Source organism: Protopterus annectens, chromosome 15.part0 (genome assembly GCF_019279795.1).
Source record: "Protopterus annectens isolate FY-2018-M chromosome 15.part0, PAN1.0, whole genome shotgun sequence".
In the NCBI taxonomy this organism is placed as follows: Eukaryota; Metazoa; Chordata; order Ceratodontiformes; family Protopteridae; genus Protopterus; species Protopterus annectens.
The window spans coordinates 628,228,327-628,255,083 of record NC_056749.1 but is presented as its reverse complement, the minus strand read 5'-3'; the positions used below and the strand labels follow the sequence as shown (position 1 = coordinate 628,255,083).

The following is a 26,757-nucleotide window of genomic DNA, read 5'->3' as shown; positions in this document are numbered from 1 at the left end:
CATCCTTCCTGTGAACACTAAGTAGTAAAATACTACAAACTGCCAGAATACACAGATAAAAACATAGTTGCAAATCAGCATAAAATGCTTTATTTACATAACCATTACATCTAACAGTAAAAGAAAAATGCTCACATAGTGCATAAAAGCGAAGTATAAAGACTCAAAACAAAATGAAAACACTTTTACCCCTTCAACTATTAAATGTTAGCAAATTTCATTCTTAATAAACTAGCTACACTGACATTTTCACCGAGTCCTGGAGAACTTGTGGCATCAATTCTGCACTGCCACAATAATTCACAAAAGTCTAATTTATTTTTCTTCTCACCCCTACCCCAGAGCAAGGTTGTACCTCTTCAAGTATAGAAAACCGGTATATGCCTGTGTTGGAACTAAGTTTAGAAAATTTAGCAAGGGTATTTTTTGTCACTGTAGAACAGAATGTTTGTATGTAACTTTAAGAAGCATTTCCACATGTAAGCATGTGCATATAAATAGCACGTGCAAGCAGCAGTGTCATTTTAAGTGAACAGCCAGACTGTTAACATGTATGAGTGTAGTAGTCAATTTGTTTTTAAGTTTAAGTTTACGTCACTAAGCCTTATTCCTGATGTATGTGTGTATAATAAAGTTGCTTTAACTGAACCCACAACCGCTTGTCTGTTTTTACCTGACCGGTCAAGCGACATGGTGTCAGAACTGGGTTAAGAGAGCAACTTCTTCAAACCATGAGGTGCAGAGTTAAATGTGAAAGCAGATTGAGCTGGTTGAGTGAAACGGAGCTCAGACAAACTAAAAAGGCCAGAAACTAACTCAAGGTAACCGGAACTTGCACAAATGATTTATTTTGCAATGAAAATGAGCATTCGTAAGGCACAAACGAGTAGCACAAAAACATATTATTTATCAAACAAAAGGCATAAAATGCATTATTAATTAAACAAAATGTCTGGAACTACGACATTTGATACAACTAGCAGAAATATTCATGCGGGGCCTGTCAGAATTACCTTTGGTTTGCAAGGTGAGTATGTTTAAAGTAAAATGGGCACAAGAAAAGTACAATGAGCATGATAAGAGGCATAATGAGCATAACAGGTTAAAAGAGCATAATGAGTGCAATAAAAGGGCAAATTAAGCTTAAAGAGCAAGGCGACTGCATGTTTTTTTAGTAAAATACCGTGTATGGACACAAATTTTTAGTTATGTACTTACCATAATTTTAGATGTATGGGATCCATCTCGCCTACATTCTGTACTGATGGGTTCGGAGCCGATCCTAGGCTCCGACTCGGCACGCTATACTACAGAACAAAGTCTCTTATTGGCTGAGCTATCCCACATCCCAGGATGCACCACCACTGCTTCCCCAGATCTTGTTTGTCCGCACACATGCACACACACATAGACTGCTGATATAATATTGCCAGATGTTTCAAGATGAAACAGCTAAACTCGAACCGTCCGGTCTCTTCTGATCTCCAAGGCAGGGGGAAGGAGGGTGGGTTGTTAGGAATGTAGGCGAGATGGATCCCATACATCTAAAGTTATGGTAAGTACATAACTAAAAGATGTTATGTGATCCTATCTTGCCTACATTCTGTACTGATGGGACAGCGTCCCTAGCACCTGATTCCTGGGTGGCTCACTGGAAAACACTCCGGAGAACTGTGGAACCGAAGGAAGCTCGTCCCCGAGATGCCACATCCAATCTGTAATGAGAAATGAAGGTGTGAGGAGAAGACCACGTAGCCGCAGCACAAATGTCACTAATGGCAAGCTTAGAATGAAAGGCTGCCGAAGTAGCCATAGCCCTGGTAGAATGAGCTTTCACTGTAGTTGTAAGCTCTTTATTAGAAATGAAGTAAGTATGACTGATACAGTCTCTGATCCACTTGGCAATAGTGACTTTCGTGGCTTTGCCCAATTTATTGTCCGAAAAGGACACAAACAACTGATCTGTTTTCCTTGTTTGGTGCGTCCTATCCAAATAGAAGCGCAATTGTCTGTGAACATCCAAGGTGTGAAAGATGTATTCCGCTCTATTCGAGTACTTTGGGAAGAAAACTGGAAGTTCCAAGGACTGTTGCAGACAAAAACTAGAACAAACCTTAGGAACAAAGGATGGATTCGGTCTGAGGATACTCTATCCTTGTGAAAAACAGGTATGGTGGTTTGACACATAGGGCTTGAAGTTCGAAACTCTTCTGGCTGATGTAATTGCAACTAAGAAAGCAGTCTTCCAAGAAAGAAATTTCAAGTCACAAGTTGCTGCGGTTCAAAGGGGGAAGAGGTCAAAGCACCTAACACAACATTAAGGTCACACGGTGGAGCGGGATGAGATATCGGGGGCCGAAGCAGCCCAGCACCTTTCATGAAGGCTTTACACAACTTGTTGCTCATCAAAGGTGGTTCTATGCTCTCATGAAAATTGGAAATAGCTGCCAATTGAACCTTGATGGTAGAGACCGAAGAACCTTGATTGAACAGAGAAGCTAAAAACTTTAGAACCTCTGACACCGGGACAGTTATGGGATCTAATCCCTGGAGTTGGGACCAAATAGCAAATCTCTTCCATTTGCTGTTATACATTTTCTTAGTAGAAGTCTTATGGGCCGAGGACAAGATATGTATGACTTCCGGGTCCAAAGCATGGTTCCTGACTATGGTCGGAAGAGGAGGAGCCAAGCTGTTAACTTCAACAAGTGGAGGGACTGATGAAGCTGTCCCGACTGATGGGTCAAGAGATCCGGAACTTGGTCCAGGAACCATGGACGTCCAGTGCATATTTCCGAAGAAAGGGAAACCAGACTTGACGAGGCCAGTATGGGGCAACTAAAATCATTTTGATCTCCAAGCGAATCGCCTTCTGGATCACCTTGGGAAGAAGGGGAACCGGTGGAAAGGCGTATATATAGCAGGCCGGTGGGCCAAGCTTGGACTAGGGTTGTCCTTGGGAATCTCCCCCGGAACTGGGGTGAGAGAGAAGAACTGTTGGCATTTCGCGTTGAGGGGGGGTTGCGAAAAGGTCGCAACAAGGAGTTCCCCATCTTCTGAAAATCTGAGTTGCCACTGTGTCGTTCAGAGACCACTCGTGAGGGGAGAGAATAGTTCTGCTCAGTCTGTCGGCTAAAACATTGGATCTCCCAGGAATATGTATTGCTACCAGAAAACGTTTGGTTGCAACCGCCCAGTCCCATACTTTCATGGCCTCTCTGCAAAGGGGGTAGGACCTGGTCCCTCCCTGCTTGTTCAGATACCAGACTACTGACATGTTGTCGGACTGAATGGCAATCACGCCCGGAGGGAGGTAATCGTGTAGCGCTTGCAGAGATAGAAGCACCGCCCTCATTTCCAGTATGTTGATGTGGAGGAGACTCTCGTCGGAATGCCACTTGCCTTGGACTGACCTGCCCAGGTAATGTCCCCCCCCACCCCGTCTGGGAGGCGTCCGTAGTCAATGTGGCAACTGGAGGTGGTGGAACGAAGGGTCGCCCCTGATCCAGGTTGGAGGAAAGAAGCCACCAACGAAGGTCCTGCTTGCATGTCTCTGTGATCAGAATGAGGTGACTAAGAGAGAGATCCTGATAAGACCACTGGACTGACAGGAGCCACTGGAGAATCCTCATATGTAATCTTGCCAAGGGGACTAGGAGAACGGTGGCCGACATGGAACCTAACAGTTGTAGGACCATCCTGGCTGGGGCTCGGCATTTGAGAAGCAAGGCTCGAACTTGAGAATGTAAAGTTTATATCCTCTCTGTAGGAAGACAGACCCGCATTTGCTTTGAATCTATCTCTACTCCGATAAACCGTATGCGCTGAGATGGCAGCAACCCAGACTCTGCCCAATTGAAGGTGATTCCTAGGGAGTTGCCTAGAGATATAGTGGCTGTTAGGTTTTGTAAGAGTAGACGCCTGGAGATGGCAGTTAGGAGCCAGTCGTCTAGGTATGGAAACACCTGGAATCCTAGACTCCTCAGGTGAGCAGTCACCACCGCCAAACATTTGGTGAACACCCTGGGGGCTGTGGTGAGACCAAAGGGCAGTGCACGGAACTGAAAATGACTGTCTCCCAGGCTGAAGCGCAAATGTCTCCTGGACGCCTGATCTATCAGGATGTGATAACAGGCATCCTTGAGATCTATGGAGCACATCCAAATACCTTTCTCCAGCAGCGGGAGAATGGATTGCAAGGTGACCATCCGGAACTTGGACTTCTTGACTGATCGATTTAGCTTGCTGAGATCCAAAATGGGCCTCAAGTCCCCGGTCTTTTTTGGCACCAAAAAGAAATTTGAGTAAGTCCCTAATCCGGTCTGGCCTACGGGGACCGGTTGGATGACTCCTTTTTGAAGCAGCTTTGAGATTTCGATGGCTGCAAGATCCCGTTGACTGGGTGGTGGGTCCGGGATTTTTCTGGATGGTGGGGGGGGGGTTGTGAAAAGGGGATGATGTAACCTCTGGCGATGATTCGGAGCACCCATCGGTCCTGAGTGATATTCTCCCAGGCCTTTAGGTGCTTCGAAAAACGACCCCTGACTGGCTCCGGAGCTGCACAGTCGGGCAATCCTTCAGGGATGCTGGAAGGTTGAGGAGCCACGAAAGGACTCGCAGTCTCCAGTGTTGCGGGGGCCTCTGCCGCCTCTGGGACGGCGTCTTCCTGAAAAATTTCCCCCTCCTCTGCCTCTAGAAGGGGAATCGTCCTGCTGTGAGGAGTAAGTCTTTTGAGATTTACGGAACCACATTTTCCCCCCTCTTCTAGCCTTGGGATAAGGCCGGAAGGGAGTGGAAAACCGTGCCCCTACGGCAGTCAAAGTCTTACCCTCTTGTTCACAGCGAGTCAAGGTGTCCTTTACCTTGGGTCTAAACAAAGAGGACCCATCGAAGGGAGCGTCGGCAAAGGAAGACTTGAAGGCTTCCGCAAAATGACACAGGCGGAGCCAGGCTTGTCTCCGTAGAGCAACACCTGTTCCCGCCGCTCTACTCGCCCCCTCGGCTGCATACGAAATGAGCCTCATGGACGAGTTCGATATCGATGATAGGGTAGCCAACTGAGAGCTAACAGTCTGGGCAAACTGCTCAGGTAGGTTACCAGAGAGGGTATCTGAAAGTTCCTTGACCAGATCCCTCTGAAGTCTGGTGAAGTGCGTCAGATAATTCAGAGACCTTAAAGTAAAGGCTGCTGAAGTAAGAGTGCGCTTCACGTACCGATCCATGCTCCTGGATTAGGAGGATGGACGGACGTCGAAGCCTCTGCCACATCTTGCTGGGTAGCAGATGCCACCACCAGGGCATCTACAGCCACACCTTTGGAGAGGAAATCCTTTTCGGGGGGGGGGGGCTGAAAGAAATTTATTAGGGCGAGCTGGCACCGGTTCCACAGAATCCGGGTGCTCCCACGCCCTTCGAGAGATCAAATCCAGAAGCTCATCAAAGGGCGGAGACACCCAGGAGGCGGAGGGCTGAGCCCCGAAGGCCTTGAGGAATACAGACTCCTCAGCAGAAGGGGGTTTGGACTGCCAGTCACCTCGTTGCTTCAGGATTTCTAAGATGTCCACAAAGGAGACATCATCCGAGCACGACTTGGGGGACCCCTCTGCATCATCGAGGTCGGTGTCCGAGGTGAGAGACTCATCAGGGGAGTCGACGTGCTTCCTCTTGCACTGTCTCTTCCTTGGAGGTTCCTCCGAAGACGCTTCGGAGGGACCTTCAGGAAGGGGGGAAACCCCAATGGGGGTGACCTCAGGCCCCAGGGCTCCGCTGTCTTGAGACAGGGAGACTACAAAGGAACCAGTCTCCGTGCCAAGGGAAGGTGACGGTGAGACGGTGGAGGTGGCCAAAGAAGATTTGGCCAAAGCACTCCTCATGGCCCTGAAGGCCGGACCCCCAGAGTCCTGGGAAGGTCCGATCCCCGAGGCCACAACAGTAGACGGCACTCCCGCAGCCGACGCACCGAGAGGGAGGCTCGGAACCGAAAACATCGGTCCCGAAACGTCACCCCCGGGGCCGACCGAGGAGGTCCGTGTACCGAACTCCGACCCGAAGGTCGGGGTTGGAGTAAGGGTCGGAGCCGACCAGAAAACCTCCATCGGCTCCACCAGCACTGACTCCAATGGTGCCGAGGCTGTTGGAGGAGGAACCAAGACCACAGGGTGGGCAATCGGCTCCGGAGCCGAATGGGCTGGAGCCGAAACCAACTTTTGGAAGACTGGAGACTGAAACAGCCTTTGAAGTACCCTGTCAATGTCCGAATCAGACATCCTCGAAGACCAAGAAGAGATCGAACGGGTTTGAGTCGACTTCTCCAACGGTTCCGAAGGACTGGGGGACCGGCTCCGAATTGTCTCGATAAATATCAGTGCCGAGGGAGACTCCACAACCATTGCAATTTCCCTCGGAGCCGAAGTGGACTTTGGCGCCGAAGGGGAAGAGTCTGAGCGGGCAACTCTCATCGGCTCCGAAGACAGTGGAGCCGATGAAGGTGACCCGCCTCTCGAAGCTCTAGCCGTCGGCTCCGAAGCCAGAGGAGTCGAGGCTGGAGGCATCGAGGCAGACCGTTCCGCCCTCGGCTCCAAAGTCCGTGGAGCCGATGGAGAAGCCTGCCGAGATTTCTTTGTGGCCGGTTCCGACGGGCTGGTCGGAGCCGACGATTTCTTTTTCTTCGAAGGTGAAGAGGAAGAAGATAAAGCCTCCTCAAAAGTAGGTTTAATAAGCCCTTTTAAAATCAATTTGTTTTTCCTCTCTTGGAGGACCCGGGAGGAAAAAGCATGACAAACGCTGCATGACTCCTGAAGATGTTTAGGGCCTAAACAATACACACATAAAGAGTGATCGTCCATTATGGACATTTTGTAGCTGCATTTAGAGCACTTCTTGAACCCAGATGGTCTGTGCTCTTTCGACATATTGACTCCCAAACACTACAACCAAAAAGGAAACTTTCTCCACAAACTTGTTAAAGAAAGAAGCAAATAAGGACAAGACCCCTCTAACAGAAAACGGGATTACTTGACCAACTATAACACTCAAGACTCACACTAAATATATAACTCACGCGCGAGGGCAAGGCCCCTCTAACTTAAACAGGATCCTTTCCCTCAAATAAAAGACAAATTTATCACAAAACTTTATCAAAAATCAGTCACACAACAACGATAGCTGTTAAAACAGCTTTTGGGTAGGTTAATCAAAAATTTCTGACAGAAATTTGTTGAAGAAATAGACACTTAGCTCAGCCAAGTCAGAGACCACGTCTTTGCTGTAAAGCGGCAAACGAGATCTGGGGAAGCAGTGGTGGTGCATCCTGGGATGTGGGATAGCTCAGCCAATAAAAGACTTCGTTCTATAGTATAGCGTGCCGAGTCGGAGCCGAACCCATCAGTACAGAATGTAGGCGAGATAGGATCACATAACATCTATTATTTCGCACTGACCGAAGCCATTTAAAGTATAACCAGAATTGTTCGAAATATCTCATTGTGTGCAAAGTGTTTACAGAGTGTGTGCTTTATTACGGTGTAATTATTTCAACAAGTTTATAGTGCAAAGTGCAGTAAAAGTACAGACATTTCAAAAAGTTTCTTGTGCTGTGTGCATTTATTCGCAGAGTGATGCCATTTCCAAGTGTTTCTTACACTGTACAGAGTTATTTCACAAATACAACCAGTTTGAAAGGTTCCTGTGCTGTGTACAGTTTACTTGTAAAGTGCATTCATTTCAAAATGTTTCTTACTCTGAGCTTTTTCTGCTGTGTACAGTTTTATTCACAAAGTACAGTCATTTCAAAGTATTTCTTACACTGATGAGGAGTGATTTCGCAAAGTACAGTGATTTTAAAGTGTTCTTGTGCTACAGAGATTTGGCAAAGTACAGTTATTTCAAAGTCTGTTGTGCTATTGGGCATAATTACAAATTCTGGCATATGTGTGTGTGTTCGTATACAATTCCAAGCTCCATCACTACTAGGTGTTAATATGGCAGAGGCATTTCTCAGACCTTGTCCATTTGTGCTTGATCATAATATTGCAGGGAATTGGAGAGCATTTGAGAAGGAATACAATATTTTCATACAAGCAGCTCTTTCTGACAATGATGCATGTACAAGGGCATCTATTTTGCTTAATGTAGCTGGGTCAGAGGCCACTGAAAGAGAACATTCATTTGTGTATGCACCAGCAGTATATGCAGTAGAGGGGGAAAATTGCCATACTACCTCTCAACCTCTTAGTGTAAGAAATCTGGACAAAGCCAGAAAGAATGGGGGGGGGGGGGCAAAGATCCAAAAATAGGGACAGAATTTACAATAGTGTTCCTATAAACTTAGAAAGTTGCTAGAATAAAATGTTTTGCATGATTACATATTTTCTGAAGAATATAAAGTCTGAAACTCAAATGCCCATCTTAATTTAGCATTATTTAGTAACTTCAATATTCAATTATTTACCAGAAAACCACAAATGTTATGAGGAACAGACCAAAAATATGAGGCAAAAATATGGACAGTCTGTGATAATCTGTACAGTTGAGAGCTATGCCGCCATATTGTGGTACGGGCTGAATCAAGAGAGGTCCCTGAGTACTTGAAACGTAAATTAAGAGAAATGTGCAACCCCCAAACAAATGTTTCAGTAGAGAGGCACTTATTGTATACAAGAGACCAAAAGCCAGGTGAAACTTTTGCAATTTATATCACTGGCTTCAGAAATAAGGCTAAAACGTGCAGATTTGGTGACATGAAAGACGAGTTAATAAAGGACAGGCTTGTGTGTGGTGTTAATACTGCTGCAGTGAGAAAGATTTTGCTTTGTGACAATGATTTAACATTGAGCAAAGCCATAAAGATTTGTCAAATTCATAAGCTCACAGAAACTCACACCAGTATGCTTGCAAGTGATAACAGCATGGTTTCAGTAGCTTCTACAGCAAACATAAACAGCATGCAGCAGATGGCAAGCAGAAACAGGCCTAAGCACATGGCAGCTGCAACCCCTGCAGGTTCCCTTGGGAATAGCTGTAACTTTCTAGCAAGTTCCAATACTAACTAAGCAAAACAGACATGCTCAGTGCAGTATAAGGGAAGTCAAGTAAAGTTTTGTAAATAAGGAACGCCTCATTCAGTTATTAAGAAAGGTCACTCAAGAAAGCAAGTTGGTCATTTAGAAAGCTGCAGCCCTACTTTTTATGTAGATGGTGTATCAGTGGTCAGTGAAAAGGTTAATGCAGTAGATTTGTTGGCAAAGAACAAAGTATTTTGTACTGTTGTGATAAATGGTAAACCCACAGAGCTCAGAGTAGTCACTGGTTCAAAGTGTAATGTAATGTCAGCAGAAACATTTGCTAGACTGAGAGCTGGTGATCAACTTAATTTGGCCAATTGTGATGAAGAGATTCAAACCAAAGGCTCAGTAGGGCCTTTCATGTTATTCGGCTGAGAACGGTTACAACTTGCAATTTTATGTAGTCAGAAGACCTGTGCAGTCAATATTAGGTCTCAGACAGTTTTAGAATGAAATTGCTTTCTTTTACCAAAGTAGTACATCATGTAAGCACATGTCGCAGTTCCAGCTTTACTGATGCTATTTTCTCAGAGTATGCTGATGTGCTCTATGACAAGCTAGGCAAACTTCCAGTTGTGTACTCCATGAAAGTAATCCCAGAGGTCAGTACAGTTTGAACACCAGCAAGGGCAGTTCCAATAGCTATGCAGGACAAAGTCAAGGACCAGTTAGACAAAATGGTGCCGCAAGGTGTGATTTGTTCAGTCATAGAACCAACTGTGTGGGTCCCTTTATGGTAGCTGCTCATAAGAAAAATTCAGATGAAATCAGAATATGAATTGACCCAAGAGACTTGAACAAGGTATTAAAGAGACCTCATTATCCTATGTGTACAGTCGAGGAGACTGCTGCCCTCATGCCAAACACTACTGTTTTTTCGGTCTTAGATGCAGAGAGTTTATTTTAGCAAGTAATGCTTGATCACAAATCTTTACTACTGACTACAGTCAGTACCTTCCATTTGGTAGATACAGATTCCTCAAGATGCCTTTTGGAATAAATTCTGCCACTGGTCTTTCAGCGTGCAATAGAGCAAATATTTTCAGGCTATTCATGTGCTATAATAGTTGATTTACTGGTTGGAGGTAATGGTGAAACAGAGCATGACAGAAACCTCAGTAAAGTTCTTGACAGAACACGTAAAGTGAATTTAAAGTTCTGTTCTCTTAAGTGTAAATTCAGATTACCACACGTTACTTATGTACAGTGGATATAAAAAGTTTATACACCCCTGTTAAAAAGGCTAGGTTTTTGGGATATAAAAAATGAGACCACAATAAATCATTTCAACCCCTTTAATGTGACCTATAACCTGTACAAGTCAATTGAAAAACAAACAAATCTGTTAGGGGAAAAATATAAAAAAAATGTACAATAAGCTGGTTGCATAAGTGTGCACACCCTTAAACTAATATTTTGTTGAAGCACCTTTTGATTTAATTACACTATTCAGTCTTCTTGGGGACACGCCTGCGATCAGTTAGAGACTCTGATTAACCCCAAATAAAGTTCAGCTGTCCTAGTAGGATTTTCCTGACATTTACTCAGTTACCTGCTACAGCAAAAGCCATGGTTCACATACAGCTTTATAAAGCATCAATGGGATCTCATTGTTGAAAGGCATCAGTCATGAGAAGGGTGCAAAAAAATTTCCACAGCATTGGATATACCATGGAACACAGTTAAGACAGTCATCAAAAAGTGGAGAAAATATGGGACAACAGTGATGTTGCAAAGAACTGAACGTCCCTCCAAAATTGATGAAAAGACGAGACGAAAAATGGTCAGGGAGGCTGCCAAGAGACCTACAGCTACACTGAAGAAGCTGCAGGAATTTCTGGCAAGTACTGGTTGTGTACTGCATAGATGATGAAGAGGAATTTCACCTTTCAACATGACAATGACCCCACGTATACCACCAACTCAACAAAAAAATGGCTTCACCAGAAGAAAATTACAGTTTTGGAACGGCCCAGCCAGAGCCCAGACCTAAATCCAATAGAAAATCTGTGGGATGACCCAAAGAGGGCTGTGCACAAGAGATGCCCTCGCAATCTGACAGATTTGGAGCGCTTTTGCAAGGAAGAGTGGGCAGATGTTGCCAAGTCAAGATGTGCCATGCTGATAGACTCCTAGACTGAATGCTGTAATTAAATCAAAAGGTGCTTCAACAAAGTATTAGTTTAAGGGTGTGCACACTTATGCAACCAGCTTATTGTACATTTTTTTCCCCCCTAACAGATTTGTTTATTAATTGAACTGTTCAGGTTACAGGTCATATTAAAGATGGGAAAAGTTTTGAAATTATTTACTGTGGTCTCATTTTTTACATCACAAAAACCTGGCATTTTAACAGAGGTGGGTAAACTTTTTTTATACCCATTGTAGGTTATTTATTTACCAGTACAGGCTTACGACCAGACCCTTCTAAACAAGCAGCCATTCTAGAGACGCCAGCCCCAGACAATGTACAAGCTTTACAGCATTTTCTTGGTATGGTTAACTACTTAGGCAAATTTATCCCTGACTTTAGTAAGTATTCAGCACCTTTAAGAGAGCGGACAAGCAAAAATGTTGCCTGGTCATGGTTAGAATACCACCAGAGAGCATTTGATAACCTCAAATAGCAAACTGCCAACCCGCCTACACTGAGATACTATAATGTCCACAAACCAGTAGTTCTTTCCTGTGATGCTTCAAAGTTCGGCCTTGGTGCAGTTATTCTTCAGGTGGGCAGTCCAGTTGCCTATGCACCTAGAACTCTTACACAAAATGAAATGCAGCATCTCAAATTGAGAAAGGCACTTTTGGCAATTGAGTTTGCATGTTTGAAGTTCCATGATTATATCTATGGCCAAGCTATCCAAATCAAAACTGATCATCAACCTCTAATCATTACTTTAAAGAAGCCTACGCATTCAGCTCCAGCAAGACTACAAAGAATGATGCTTAGATTACAAAAGTACAACTTAAAAATCGTCTATACAAAAGACAAACTTATTTATCTGGCTGATACCTTATCCAGATCACCCAGAAATAACATAGAAAAGCTTGATGCAGAGAATTTTGACTTTGATGTCATGGAAGTGCGCAATTTTTCTACCATGAGACTTGATAAGCTGAGAGATCATAAAAAGACTGATCCTATTTTGCAAAACCTCAATCATTTCATCAATGTAGGATGGCTGTCGAAGCAATCCTGTGTACACCAGAAGTGCAACCTTATTTTCCATACAGAGATGAGATGCTGATGGAAGATGGTATCATTCTCAAAGGTCCAAAAGTTATTGTTCCTACTTCCTTACAGCATGAATACATTCAGATTTTGCATTGTGGCCACCCAGGTTCTGATTCTACCAAAAGAAGGTCGAGAGGACTAGTATTTTGGCCTTCTCTATCAAAAGAAATTGATAAAGTGCTTTCTTCTTGTTCAGTATACAACAGTACTAAACCGCATTTGCAAGAACAGCCACTTCAGCCAAGCCAGATATGTGAACTACCTTGGTCAACAGTAGTCACTGAGATATTTGAGTGGAACAATCGGCATTACTTAGTGTTGGTAGACTCTTATTCGAACTGGTTTGAAATTGATTTGCTACCTAACTTGACATCCAGTGCTGTTATTACTAAGATGAAACGTCATTTCTCAGTCCATGGCAGTCTACACAAACTTATTTCTGACAATGGTGACCAGTTTACCAGTCAACTGTTTCAGAGATTTGCAAAAGACTGGGACTTTATCCATGTTACTAGTAGTCCTGAACACCCACAGTCAAATGGCTTTGCTGAATGTGCAGTACATAGTGCAAAGCAATTACTAGAGAGGTCAAAGCATGACAATACCGAAATCTTCTTGAATTTAGCTGATCTCAGAAATGTACCCCATGACAACCTACTTGGCTTACCTGCTCAGAGACTTCTATCTAGGCAAACCAGAACAACCTTGCCTATCAGTTCTAGCTTGTTGGTTTCTAATGCTAAAAACAACAGAGCAATCAAAGCCCAACTTTTTAAGAGGCGCTCCTTTCAGAAGTCCAGCTATGATAAAACGAGCAGATTTCTTTGTCCATTAAAAGAAGGCGAGACAGTGAGGATTCAAACAGCAAAAGGCTTTGACTGAATTGGTGAAGTGAAAGGTATATGTGCCAAACTGAGATCCTACTTAGAGTAATCTGAGGGTACAGAATACAGTAGAAACCACAGGCATCTTCTTCCTGCATCAGAAACGATATCACAGCATTGTACTTGTGATATAGACTCTGGGGACATCATCAGGAATGGGGGATGGATATTTGAGACACGTTCTTCGGTCTGAATATTGTCACGGTTGCTCTGAGATCTACAGTCTAGAGTAGTAAAACTGAATATTCCTCGAAAACAGTTCCCATTGTTAGATCCAAGTCTGACTTTTGTGTTACACATTCAGGTCGGATTTCTAGACCTAGTGTAAAATACACAGCAACCTGGACAAGATTGTTTTATGTGTCTGAGTTTGTATGACTGCATGTCAAAGAATTAGTTCTGTATAACTGCATGTCAAAAGATAATTTCTGTGTAGACTGTAAGTCATTGAAAACTGTCATTTAATATATGATCTATTTCTCATACAGGGAGGATGCAGAACAGTGCGTGTGTGTATGTACCTTTAAGAAGCATTTCTAGATGCCATTTTGAGAGAACAGCCAGAGTGTTAACATGTATGAGTGTAGTAGTCTGTTTTATAAGTTTAAGTTACAAAGCCTCATTCCTGATGTGTTTGTGTGCAATAAAGCTGCTTGAACTGAACCCACAACAGCTTGCCTGTTTTATCCTGACCAAATGAGCAACAGTCACCCTTAGAAATGCAATAGGTATGCTGATATATTCTTCTCCTAAGGCTTTTATTTTGCCAATATAAAATGTCTGACATTCTGTGCAGTAAGTGAAATACATCATTCCCACAGTGTTGCAGTTGAAACTATTGAATGGTAACCCTTTCTAAAGTGTTTATGCCACATAGCTGTGGCCCTTGCAATCTATGAACATCCACTAACTGCACCTACTACACCTGTAAGTACCCTTGTAGGTGTTGATAGAGGTGTTTGTCTCAACCACCCGCACTCACCCGCACTCTCAAAAAATCTCTTCAAATTTGGTTTATTTTTGTAAACAAAAAATGGTTCATTGCCTATGGCATTTTGTGGTATTCCCAAATGAGAAAAACTACACCAGCATTTGCAAATAACTTGCCTGACTGTTTCAGAATCTAGGCTGTGGTTTAAGATCATAGCTTTCTCTTATAACTTAAAGCTTGTCCTGGGTTGTATGTCAGCTTCAGAAGTCATAACTCTTATGATGAATAATAGGTGAGTACATGTCAGTTCTCTTGGCCAATGTTTCACAGATGTAACTTTCCACTAAATGGAATGGGTATTCCCTATCCTGTAACATTTCCAGGAATTTATTTAACCTCATTTTGAAAAAATCACCACCAGAGATAAGCTTAGAAATTCTGCTCATTTGCCTCTAGTATCACATGTTTTACAATGGAAACGACAGTGACTATGAAAATGTAGCAGGAAATTAATGTAAGTTGGTTTCCTGTAAATGCACAAGAAAAACATTTGGTTCGTATAATCCGTGTTGATCTTAACATCCAACTATCTTCATCTCTGGAACATTTTGTTTGTCTTCGTTTTTTCCCGGTTAGGGGTCACCACAGTGGAACTCCGGTCTGCTAATGATTGGCAGTCAATTTTTATGGTGCCGAGTTGCCAGCCCGACGCCCAACCTTCAGCGAAGGCACGCCCATTCGCGCATGCATTTTGGAGGCCACTCGACCACGGGGAGGACATGCAGACTCCACACAGAAGGCACTCGAGCCGAGAATCGAACAGGAGAACCTCTTGCTGTGAGGCAACAATGCTACCACTGTATCACCGCGGCTTCTATCTTCATCTCTGGAACATAGAGAAGTTTTAAAAAATATGTGGAGGTGTCCATCCTCTTAATAAAATTCCTTAGCGTTTTCCAGTCCCCTGGACAAATCATATAAATATCATCCCAACAACAGAAATAAGCCTGGCAGAATTTTAATTTGTCAGCTTTGAACAAAACATTACTCTCCCATCTCCATAAGGCATAAAGTGGGGCACATTCCAAAGCCACACCAGTCTTCTGACGGCAATACTCCCCCCATCAAAGAACACAAAACTGCTAAGTAAAACAATGTCTGTAAAACTGTACAACAGTCTATAATGTTGGTGTGTTCTAGCTTCTGGTTACTGGAAGTTGCTTCAATGAACTAATCCAGGCCCTCCCTGTCTGGGATCAGTTTAAGACTTAGTTTTATTAATCTAAATTTGCAGATGATTGTGAGCTAGGAGCAGTCATTGAATACCCAAATGACTTGTCCATCCTGCAAGAAGGTTTGTCTCAAATAACTAGTGTCAAAATTATGGTCTGAAAATAAATGTCAAAAAATGCAATACCGTCTCCTTTGGTACGGCTTTCACCACAGGGAATTACCACACTGACAATAATCCTCTAATAGTTGATGCAGTTGTTCAGGATTTGGGAACTTATGTGGACAGTGACCTAACTTTTGACCAACCTGTCTATTGTTGTAAGAAAGTCCGTCTATATTGCACACCTTATAAACAAACGGATTGTGTTTAAATCTAGGGATGTCATTGTCCCCCTTTCCACAGCCCTCATTAGGCCAGCCACTGAATATAATGCCCTCTTTGGCATGCATCTGTCCAGACACATGCATCAACTGGGAAGTCCGCAGACATATCTTCCTACCATGATACAAGGCCTACACTAAATGCCCTACATGGACCACATCAAACACCCGTCACTATATTTGGTATCCTACAGACTGCTAAGAGATGACCTGTGTATACAAGGCATCCTCCGACCATTACTGATGGTTTTACTGCACATCAGCAAATCAAATGACATCAGAAATACTTATTCTAGGGATCTAAATCTCTTCTGCAACATCAACAGAATGATTTGGAGGGACACGTATTTCGCACAGGATACCGCTGCGGTGGAAGAGACTCCCCAGCCACATAAAAAAAATGTTTATCCCTATCCATTTTCAGTCTCAACTTACAGGTCGTCCGGTCAGCCCATAGAGCCACCCAAGAAAGGCCAAAATTGCTAGGACTGAATCCGTAGCTGCACCTCTTCCACCTGACATTCCTCCTATGGCCAACGTCAGCCTGGAGGAATGATCGGTCGCTGTCGATATGGGTACAGCAGGTACCGATGTGGAAGCCACAGAACCCAGAGCAGAAGGTGCATCCTCTGAGGTTATGCAGACATCAGCTTCTGATGGCGAGGGAGAACCTCGGCTTGCACTGGCTGTCTGGACAGATCCCTCCACTACTTTGCAGGTTACTGAACCCACACCTACCTTGGCTCTGACGCCTGCTAGGCCTTTCCTTAAAAAAGAAAGAAAAGGAAACCTGTTTCTCCCCCAACTGAGATCAGCCAGATTTGTCAGGCCTTTTCTCAAAATCTTTTCAATGCCTTTATGGCTCTAGGGCCTGCTACACCCTTACCTTCCCCAGTAGCTCCTCCTGTGATGAGCCCTAGGCCTCAACCCTTACAGACTTCACAGGCAGAAGCTGAGGAAACTTCCAACTCTTCCTCAGAGGATTCCATTTCATACGTCTCATTTGCAATCCCCCCTTGGCTATGCCTCCCTGGAGGAAGAATCTGCAGAGGCAAATTCTCCAGCTGAGGATCTCACTTTTGGGGAGACCATTGCAAAGATGAGAGAACTTTTTCAATGGGACTCCTCTGAGAACAGAAGTTCAGAAAAGATATTATGAACTTTTTCACATGGACTCCCCTGTCCTTTCAGCTGCTCCTCCAGTACTGCCAGCTTTTCTGGATGCATTGAATGCACTATCACTCAATCCTGATTTTCAGCCTCCTGCACCCCGAAGGCCTGACAGATTTTACAAGGTCCCTGAGGGAGCCAAATTCCTCAAGTGCCCTGCAGTGGACCCTGGCACCGTTTCAGTGTCAGCTGATAAGGCATCTAAACTCCTTCCATCTTCCTCACTTATGGCCACAAAGACAGCAAGGGTCATGGCGTGCCTAGGGAAAAAGGTTTACACTTAGTCTATCATGGCATTCAGGGCAATAAATTACCAAACCCATATGTCCAAATATGCCCTAGACCTTTTGGAAAAGGCCACTAAAAAATTGAGTGACATCCCAGACTCTCCCGTCAAAGCTCAGATATCCAAGTGTTCTATCCCTATCCTCTTAGAGCACTAGGCATTCCATTAGGTGCAGCTACGATGCTGCTGAAAATTCTGCCAGGTCAGCTGCATCTGCCTCAGTCCTGAGAAGATATTCCTGGCGTAGGTTACAACCTCTACCTGATGACATCAGGGCAAAACTCTTGGATACATCTGTGGACAACTCATCCCTTTTTGGGACAAAGGTGGCCAAGTTATTCAAAACTAACAAAATGGGAAGGAGTTACAAGACTTAAAGCACCTATTTCTTTCTCCTATCCCCACTTTCCACAAGAATTACCCATCAAAAACACAATTCATCAGGAAGCATTCTGCCCCCACCCCTCCTTCCAGGGCCAGGAAGCAAACAACTCGTTCCAATCCTGTACAAACTCAGAAGCCTCAATTTCAAGACACTACCTGCCATTCCTGCAATACCTCCTCAACTCCATTTGCCTGTCCCAAAGGCTCTCTCACCGTCTCCCTGTTTAGAAAAACATCACCACAGACAGGTGGGTCCTATCCATTACAGAGAAGGGGTATTTCATGACCTGGATTACAATTCTGTCCTTGAGGGGTATTCCACAGCTCCCCAAGGAACAGCTTCCTTTCTTTCAGTCAGTTAAAGACAGCCTCATTTCCCAGGAAGCAATTCAACCTGTCTCTGTGACACAGAAGGGAAAGGTTTCTACTCCAGGCTCTTCCCTAGGAAAGATGGTCCATGGAGACCAATCCTAGATCTTTCCCACCTCAATCCTTTGCTGCAAGTGCCCACCTTTCGAATGCTCACTCTGCAAACCTTTTTCCTATTGATTTTACCTCAGGGGTTCATGACCACCTTGGACATCAAGGATGCCTACCTACACATCTCTATAAGGACCAATTACAGGAGATACCTGCGCTTCTCTGTGGCCTCCTCACATTTTCAATTCTCGTCGCCTTGTATTTCGGGCTTTCTACTGCACCAAGGATATTGACCAAGTGCTTTGCACCAGTGGTAGCCTTCTGCAGTACCCAAGGGATTCAAATTTTCCCTTACCTAGATGACCTTCTCATCCAGGTAGACTGCACAGAATCCTTGCAATGTCATCTACAAACAGTAATTTCACTCCTGCAAGCACCGGACTTCCAGTTAAATTACCCCAAGTCCGGCCTGACCCCTCTCAGGACCTAGTATTCCTGGGGTGCATGATAAGGATGGATGTCATGATGGCTTTCCTACCACCTCAAATAGTAGAAAACTTAAGGCAGTACCTGCTCACTGTTCTTTAGGCCACAGACTTGACTGCCAGACAGTACCTTCAGACTCCTGGGTCACATGGCGTCGACCATTCCCATGTTGCCATTGGCGAGTCTCCACATGAGAAAGCTACAATGGTTCCCAAGGTCTATGTGGACCCAGCACTGCCATCCTCTACAGTACAAGATGCCCTTCTTGTCTTGCCTAAAAAAAATTCATTGATGGCTGAATCAAGTGAACTGCAACCCAGAACTACCCTTACAGGCTCCCTTGCCAGTACAGGAGATGTACATGGATGCATCGGATCTGGGGTGGGGAGCAGCCTTGTGCTCCCTGAGAGTCCAGGGAACTTGGCGGGACTCCATCAAACAGGAGCATATCAATATCAGAGAGAAGACAACAATTCTTTTGGCCCTAAAGGCCTTCCAACAAATGCTGAAACAAGGCCCACTAAAATTGTTCACAGACAACAGTACAGTTCTGTGGTATGTGAACAAGCAGGGGGGAACAAAATCATACTTGCTAAGCAGGCTAGCTTTCCAAGTGTGGGAGCGTGCCACAAAACAGGGATACACACTACAGGCAGTGAACATCCCTTCAGAACAGAATACTCAGACATCTTAAACAGATCCATGTCACAGTCTCATGAATGGATACTCCACAGAGATGTGTTCTTGGACATAGTCCACAAATGGAGTACACTTCAGATAAATCTGTTTGCCGCCTCTATGAGCAGACAACTTCCATCCTTTTGCACCAGGTTCTCAGTCCTCTGGCGAGGGCAACTGATGCCATCTCAATCTCTTGGAAGGGGATGTTTCTGTATGCATTCCCCCCTTCCCATTACTTAAGAAAGCCCTACTGAAAATTCAGAAGGACAGACCAAAAATCTTGTTGGTGACTCCCTATTGGCCAAGACAGCACTGGTTCCCCCTCCTTCTGCATTTAGCCAGGGGCAATCACCACAAGTTACCTCAGAGTGGACCTTCTTGCGCAGGACAAGGGATCTCTAATCCATCCCCACTTACAATCTCTAAACCTCACCTTGTGGATGACAGGATTCTCATCCCTTACAGACACCTCTACAATGAGGATGTGCTTACAGTACTGCAAGCGGCCAGGAAACCTAATACTAGGGGATCTTCTGTACCTAAATGAAAAGCATTCTCCATATGGTGTCTACAAAGACAGCTGGACCCTTTCCAGGGTGATGTCCCTTTGGTACTGTCATACCAGTGTGAAATCTTGCAGACAGAATTGGTGTATTCCTCCATTAAAACCCACCTGGCTGCTATTTCAGCTTGTTAGTCTCTGGATCCCACTTTGGCTTCCAGATTGCCTGCAAAGTTATTCCTAAAGGGAGGGCTGTGTCTCAGAGCCCCCAGAAAATCTATCCCACTCTCCTGGGACCTGAATTAAGTTTTGGATAATTTCACAGTGTCCCCCCTTTGACCCAGCTTCTAAGGCTTCTCTGAAACACTGCACTTTGAAAACAGTACTCCTAGTGGCCTTGACATCAGCTAGAAGAGTGTCTGAGTTAAAGGCTCTCATGGCCATTCCCCCCTTTCCTCATCTTCCACAAAGATAGGTTAACTCTTAGGAACAACCCTTCCTTCATGCCCAAGGTGGTCATAAACCAAGCTACTCACCTTCCTACCTTTTTTTGCCCATCCTCAGAGTGACACAGTGAGAGTATTACATTCCCTTGATGTGCAGAGACAAGGGTCAGTGATGGCAAACCTTTTGGGTTTGGTGTGTCAAAAATTCAAAAAATTCCTAACTTGACTCTGCTTGCGTGTCACCCCCCCAAACAAAAAAAAAATAAAATAAATTCAATAAATAAATAAAAATAAAACAAGGCTCTCAATACATCAGGGATAAATCTCAAAAGAATCGGGGACAAATCTAGAAATGAGACATGGGCAATTTTAAAATACTAGTACTATTAATTTGAGACACAGTCCGAAAAAAAATGAGCATGAATTAATGTATATTTTCTGAAGTAAAATTAGTCTATAAATCTAATTATTGTCATTAAGTGTAAAAATATTTGCAGTTTTAGCAAGGATTAAGAGGGACAGTTGAGAGGAATGTAAAACAGCACACTCCTAAAAATGTAGACTATTTGCCCTTTGCAGAAATGTAACCACAAAGAGAAAAAAATGTAAGTACTGCCCTTTACAGACTGTCGAGAAAGTATACTGAAATAGTCTTTGAGGTGAATAACTTCCTTACCTCTGCAGCAGTGTTGTTGAACTGGCTCTTGGCACAAAATAATTAAATGCACTTCACACAAGCAACGAATACAAAAGCAGTTTCTTTAGTAACTCGGGTGTAGGTGAATGCTGATGTGTTACCCTAAATATCGTGGCGTGTCACCTTTGACATGCATGTCATAGGTTCACCATCATTGGCTTAGGTTCTGCCTAGACAAGACCAAATCTATCAGAAACTCTGACCAATTGTTTGTCAACTTTCACCCCAGGGTCCTGGGGAAAGCCCTGACAAAATGGACAATTTCGACTTGGATTTCCAGAGGTATTTACTTTTGCTATGCATACCATGGGAAATACTTGGGGTTCAAAGTTAAAGCATACTTTACTAGGGCTATGGCTTCATTGGGAGCTTTCTTTAAGGGACTGGACACTGCCACCATTTTAGAGGCAGCTACATGGACATCTGTCAACACCTTTATCAAACATTACAAATTGGACCACATTTCCAAATTCAGGGCAGGATTTGCCAGGGCAATCCTCCATGGATTTATAGAGAATAGTTGCAAGCCACCACCCTCTTCTTCTCAGTGAGCTTTAGCACACACCCAAGAGTTTGGAATACTGCAACATGAGAATAGGAGGACACAGAACAGTTTAGTAAAATTTTACCATAACCATAGATGTCGTCCTCTTCCATGTTGCAGTACTCCTTCCCTCCCTCCTTCCCCTCTTTTTCCCTTAAACTGTCCCTTCTTGGATGGCACTGGACTTATGCAATTTTTCCTGGGACTGGGGTCTGACTGGGGCACTCAGTTCTGAGGACTGGTGCATGCAGACGTCACTTTTATGGCCCACATTCCCTTAGCCAATGTCAGAAGTCCCACGCACTTAGCAGTGACTAGAAGCATTTGTTTACTGGTCGGACGTTGGGGTAACAAAAGAGTGAAACCCAATAGTTTGGAATACTGCAACATAGAAGTGAAGGACATCTATGGTTATAGTAAGATTTTACACAACTATTCTTTCTGAATGCAGCCAGAGACAAAATGTCTGTGAAAAAGAGTTATGTACTTACCATAACTTGGCAAGTGTGTTATCCTATATCTTTATTCATCACCATGGGGGAGGGGTGACCTGGATCTGACATTAGATCAAAGTCGACAAAATATAAAACAGACAGATCCAAGGTTTTGGCTCCTCTCTCTCCCATAATGCCCTGCTGCTCTCTAATCTCCAGATTAGAGCTTTCCACCATACTCCTGAGCTATTCCTACCAAGGTAGAAAGAAACCCACTCCAACTTCTTCCACTAGTCCACCAGGAGAGGGATGTTAAGTCATGGTAAGTACTTAACTCTTTATCTGATGTTATCTAGGTCTTCATTCATCACCACAGGGTCAGCATCCCCAGCTAACAAACATCCTGGGAGACCTTAAGGAAGGACCTGCCAGAGCACTGTGGAGCCAAAGATAGCTCTACTCCTAGAACCTAAATCCACTTTGTAACGGGATATGAAGGTGTGAGGACTGGACCAAGTGCCAGTAGCACAAATATCAAAAGGAAGCCTTGTTACAAAGGCTGAAGAAGTGGCCACAGATCTAGCTCTAACACGACCCGGAATCTCCAACTGATTCAGACTGTAGACCATAGAGCTACAGCCAGAAATCCACTTGGAAATACTGACCTTGGAGACTGGAAGGTCACGCCTGTTCTCAGAGAAGGCTACAAAAAGCTGTAACCTATGAAATTCCTTAGTCCTATGCAAGTAGAACCAAAGCGGTCTGTGAACATCCAAGGTATGAAATATATACTCCCCCCTGCTGCAGTAGTTTGGGAAAAACACTAGATGCTGAATGCACTGACTAAGGGTCGACTTGGAAGCAACCTTGGGTAAAAAGGAAGGACTCATTTTCAGAGATACCCTGTCCTTGTGAAAGGTCATACAAGGAAGAGTAATATAAAGAGCTTGCAATTCAGAAACCCTCCTAGCTGAAGTAACAGCGACCAGAAATGTCGTTTTCCAAGACAGAAACTGGTAGGTTAAAAGGGGCTCCTATTCAGAGACTGCAGAACCAATGTGCGGTCTCAAGAAGGTGTTGGGTCCTTAACTGAAGGACGAAGAAAGAAGGAAGACCCCTTTCATAAACACCTTACAAAGCCTAGATGAAAAGGTAGGTTCAGAGTTCACAAGAAAATTAGCAATTGACCCCAACTAAAGCTTAACAGTGGGAAAACTTGCTCCCTCATGAAAAAGGGAGGATAAAAACAAAAGTATATCTGGGACAGAGGTAGAAAAAGGGTCAAGATTCCTGCTCCTGGCCCAGATGGAAAATCTCTTCCATTTACTGCTGCATACTTTCCTGGTAGAAGATTTATGGGAGGCCAAAATGTTGCATTCGATGGGGGACGCTAGCATGGACTGTCCAATTATCATTGGAACTGGAGAAACCAAGCGGTTAGGCAAAGGGTACAAAGGTTTGGTAGAGGGAGCCACGATGGGTGGGAAGTCAGATCCTGATAGGGATCCAATATCCATGGTGGGTACTTCAGATCAGACCTGATATGGTGGAAACAGGGTTGCTGAGGTAAGAAAGGGGCAATGAGAATCAGACATGTCCTCAGGCATTGAGCTTTCTACCGGACCTTAGGTATTACGGGGACAGGAGGGTAAGCATAGAGACCACCTGGAGGCCAGTCATGGACTAGAGCACACCCCTTGGGGGCTCCCCCTGAGGGGGGAATCAGGGCAAATTACCTACTGCACTTGTGGTTGATTGGAAATCAAAAAGGTTGCAGCACGGCTGACCCCACCAGTCAAAAATCTGATTTGCCAATGAAGGATTGAGGGACCACTCAAGAGGACTCAAGGTAGAGCTGCTGAGGCTGTTGGCCAACATGTTAGAATCTCTGGGTATGTGCACTGCAATAAGGAAGCAGCCGGAGGACATAGCCCATTCTCACACTCTCATGGCCTCTCTGCACAACTGGTAAGTGCATGTTCCCCCTTGTTTGCTGACATACCAGACAAGACATGTTGTCTGAACTGCAATCATCCCTCGAGGTAGGCAGTCCTGGAAGGCTTGCAATGATAGGAGAACTGCCCTCATCTCTAGGATGTCTATATGCAACTTGGTCTCTATTGGCAACCGTGTGCCTTGTATGGTCTTCCCCCAAAAATGCCACCCCACCTCAGGAGAGAGGCGTCCATGGTCAAAGTGGCTATGGGCGAGCGGACAGAAAAAGGCCAGCCTAAGGAGAGATCCTCTGACCTAAGCCACCACTGGAGGTGACATCTGCACACAGGCGTCAGTTTTATGGTCATAGAGGATGAAGAAGAACTGAGGATTGGACTGCTAAGGTCTACTGTAACATCTGTATGTGGTGCCTGGCTAGAGGAACCAGGAGAATGGCTGAGGCCATGGAACCGAGAGCCGGAAGAACAAGCAGAACTGGGGGCAAGGAATGTCCAAAATCCGACTGACCTGTTCCCATATCAACTGAATTCTGCACAAAGGCAGGGTTGCAATCTTTGAGAAGGAGTCCAGCTGAACCCCCTATGAACTCCAACTGTTGTGTGGGCATGAGGGTGGATTTTGCCAGGTTGACAGTTATACCCAGCTGATGGAAGAGGTTAAAAAGATATTGAATCGCCTGAGTCAGTCGATGCCTCAAAGGTGCTGTGAGGAGCCAATTGTCGAGGTACGGAAAGACCTGGAACCCCTGCAGGTGAGCCACTACCACTGCCATGAATTTGTAAACACCCACGGGGGGCCGTGGTGAGACCGTAGGGTAAAGCTCTCAATCGATAATGATTGGTCCCTAGCAGGAAGCGAAGACGTCTCCTGGAATGCTTGTCTATCTTGATGTGATAGTAGACATGCTGGAGATCTACTGAGCATGTCCAATCATCCCTGCATAGTAGTGGCAGAATGGGCTGAGATGTGATCATCCAGAACTTTGACTTCTTGACTGAGAGATTGAGCTCACTGAAATCCAGACTAGAACAACAGTCGTCCATCTTTTTTGGCACTAAAAAGATGCGAGAGTAAGTGGCGGATCCTCGTTGTCCTGTTGGGACCTCCTGAATGGCAAAACAGAAACCGGAACAACACACCAGACCTGGTCCCAAAGCAACACAAAACTGATGAAAGTCTAGAATGAAAAAGCAGTGAGAATCTGCAAACCAACTGTAAACGATGTAGGCACTTAAACCATATAGAAAGTGGAGTTCCAGCTCAGAGATACAAAGTTCTTCCTTAAATGAACGATGGTAGGCACGGTAAATTCACCACAAAAGCTTTAATGAACAGATGCAAAACACTGGTGTTTTGCATCTGTTCATTAAAGCTTTTGTGGTGAATTTACCGTAGGTGTTTTGCATCTGTTCATTAAAGCTTTTGTGGTGAATTTACCGTGCCTACCATCGTTCATTTAAGGAAGAACTTTGTATCTCTGAGCTGGAACTCCACTTTCTATATGGTTTAAGTGCCTACATCGTTTACAGTTGGTTTGCAGATTCTCACTGCTTTTTCATTCTAGACTTTCATCAGTTTTGTGTTGCTTTGGGACCAGGTCTGGTGTGTTGTTCCGGTTTCTGTTTTTCTTGTTCCAATCCGCTTCGTTAGTTACCTCCTGAATGGCTCTTTTTTGAAGTTGTTTAACTTCTTTGAGGACCAATTCCCTCTGACTGGGTGGAACATCAGGAAGATAACTTTTGAGTGGAGGGGGTTCTGTAAAGGGAATGAAGTATCCCCTGGAAACTATGTTTAATATCCACTGTTCAGAAATGATTTGGCTAGTAGGTGTATGGAAATACGACCCCTGACTGCCTCCAGGGCAGAGCAACCAAGCAAAGTTTCAGGAGCGCTGAAAGGGTTGCTCAGAGAAGGATTCTCTGGAAACCAGATTTTGCAGACCCCCCCCCCCCTGCCACAAGGGTGTCGTCGCCCAGTGAAAAGTCTCCCCCTGCCTGTGGAAGAGGACTCATCCAGAGCATCTTGAAAGGGAGTGTGCGCCTTACAGAAACACATCTTTCTGGTTCACCAATGGGTCTTCAAGAAGGACGTCTGCGGGGCCAAAAGCTTTATTAATACTACAAGACAGTCTTGCCTTCCTGCTCACTGTGGGTCAAAGTACCTTTCACAGAAGGTCCAAAGAGTAGAACCATCGAAGGGGGTATTCATAAACAATGCAAGGGTTCCACGAATCTGCACAAGCGTTTCCAGGATTTTAGCCTCATCAAGGAATTTGCTAGACAGGTCAGAGTGGCAAGCTTGGGAGACACCTGACTGAGGTTCTCCGCCAGCAATAACTCTGCAAGGAAGGTAGAGAGCTCTTGAACCAAATCCCTTTGGAGGTGGATAAAATGTGACAAATAGTTAGTTGCCCTCTGTCCATAGGTAGCTGAGGTGTAGACTTGATTCCTGAAACAGTCGATTGCCCGAGATTCCATGTTCGGGGATGGACTGTGGAGCTCTGCTCTGCTAGCTCCTTCTTCATGGTGGCAGCAACCACTATGGCATCGACTGTGACACCCTTACTCCAGAATAAGTGGTTCGCAGGGGGGCTAAGGAATTTAATCAGCCCTCTTAGGAACAGGGTTCACCATACTGTCCGGCGCCTTCCAGGCCCTGCTGGCAATCAGGTCCACTAAATCATCAGCATGGGGGGGGGAACACACCCAGGAAAAAGACTGGCCCATCCCAAAGGCCTTCCAAAATATGGACTCTCCAAAGATGGGGGTTGGGGAAACCAACCACTCTTTTGTTTTAGGAGCTCAAGGATGTCTCCAAAGGAGACCTCATCAGGCAGCGATCTAGGGGACCAATCTCCTTTCTCAAGGTCCGTATCCTCGGTGAGGGACCCTGCAGGGTAGTCCAAGTGCCTCCTCTTGCTGTTTCTCTTAAAATGAAGCTCCTCCGTAGGGGGCTCTGGAAAGGATTCAGAAGAGACAGGGACTCTCAGAGGGGAGGAAACCCCCTGAAGGCTCGATCAGGA

The 26,757-nt window shown here is 44.6% G+C and overlaps 1 protein-coding gene across 1 annotated transcript in view; it reads right to left on the bottom strand.

Annotated features, from left to right (window-relative positions):
• The window catches only part of LRCH2 (leucine rich repeats and calponin homology domain containing 2), a 2,522,829-nt gene that overhangs the window by 1,919,006 nt on the left and 577,066 nt on the right, over nt 1–26,757 (bottom strand). The window lies entirely within an intron of this gene.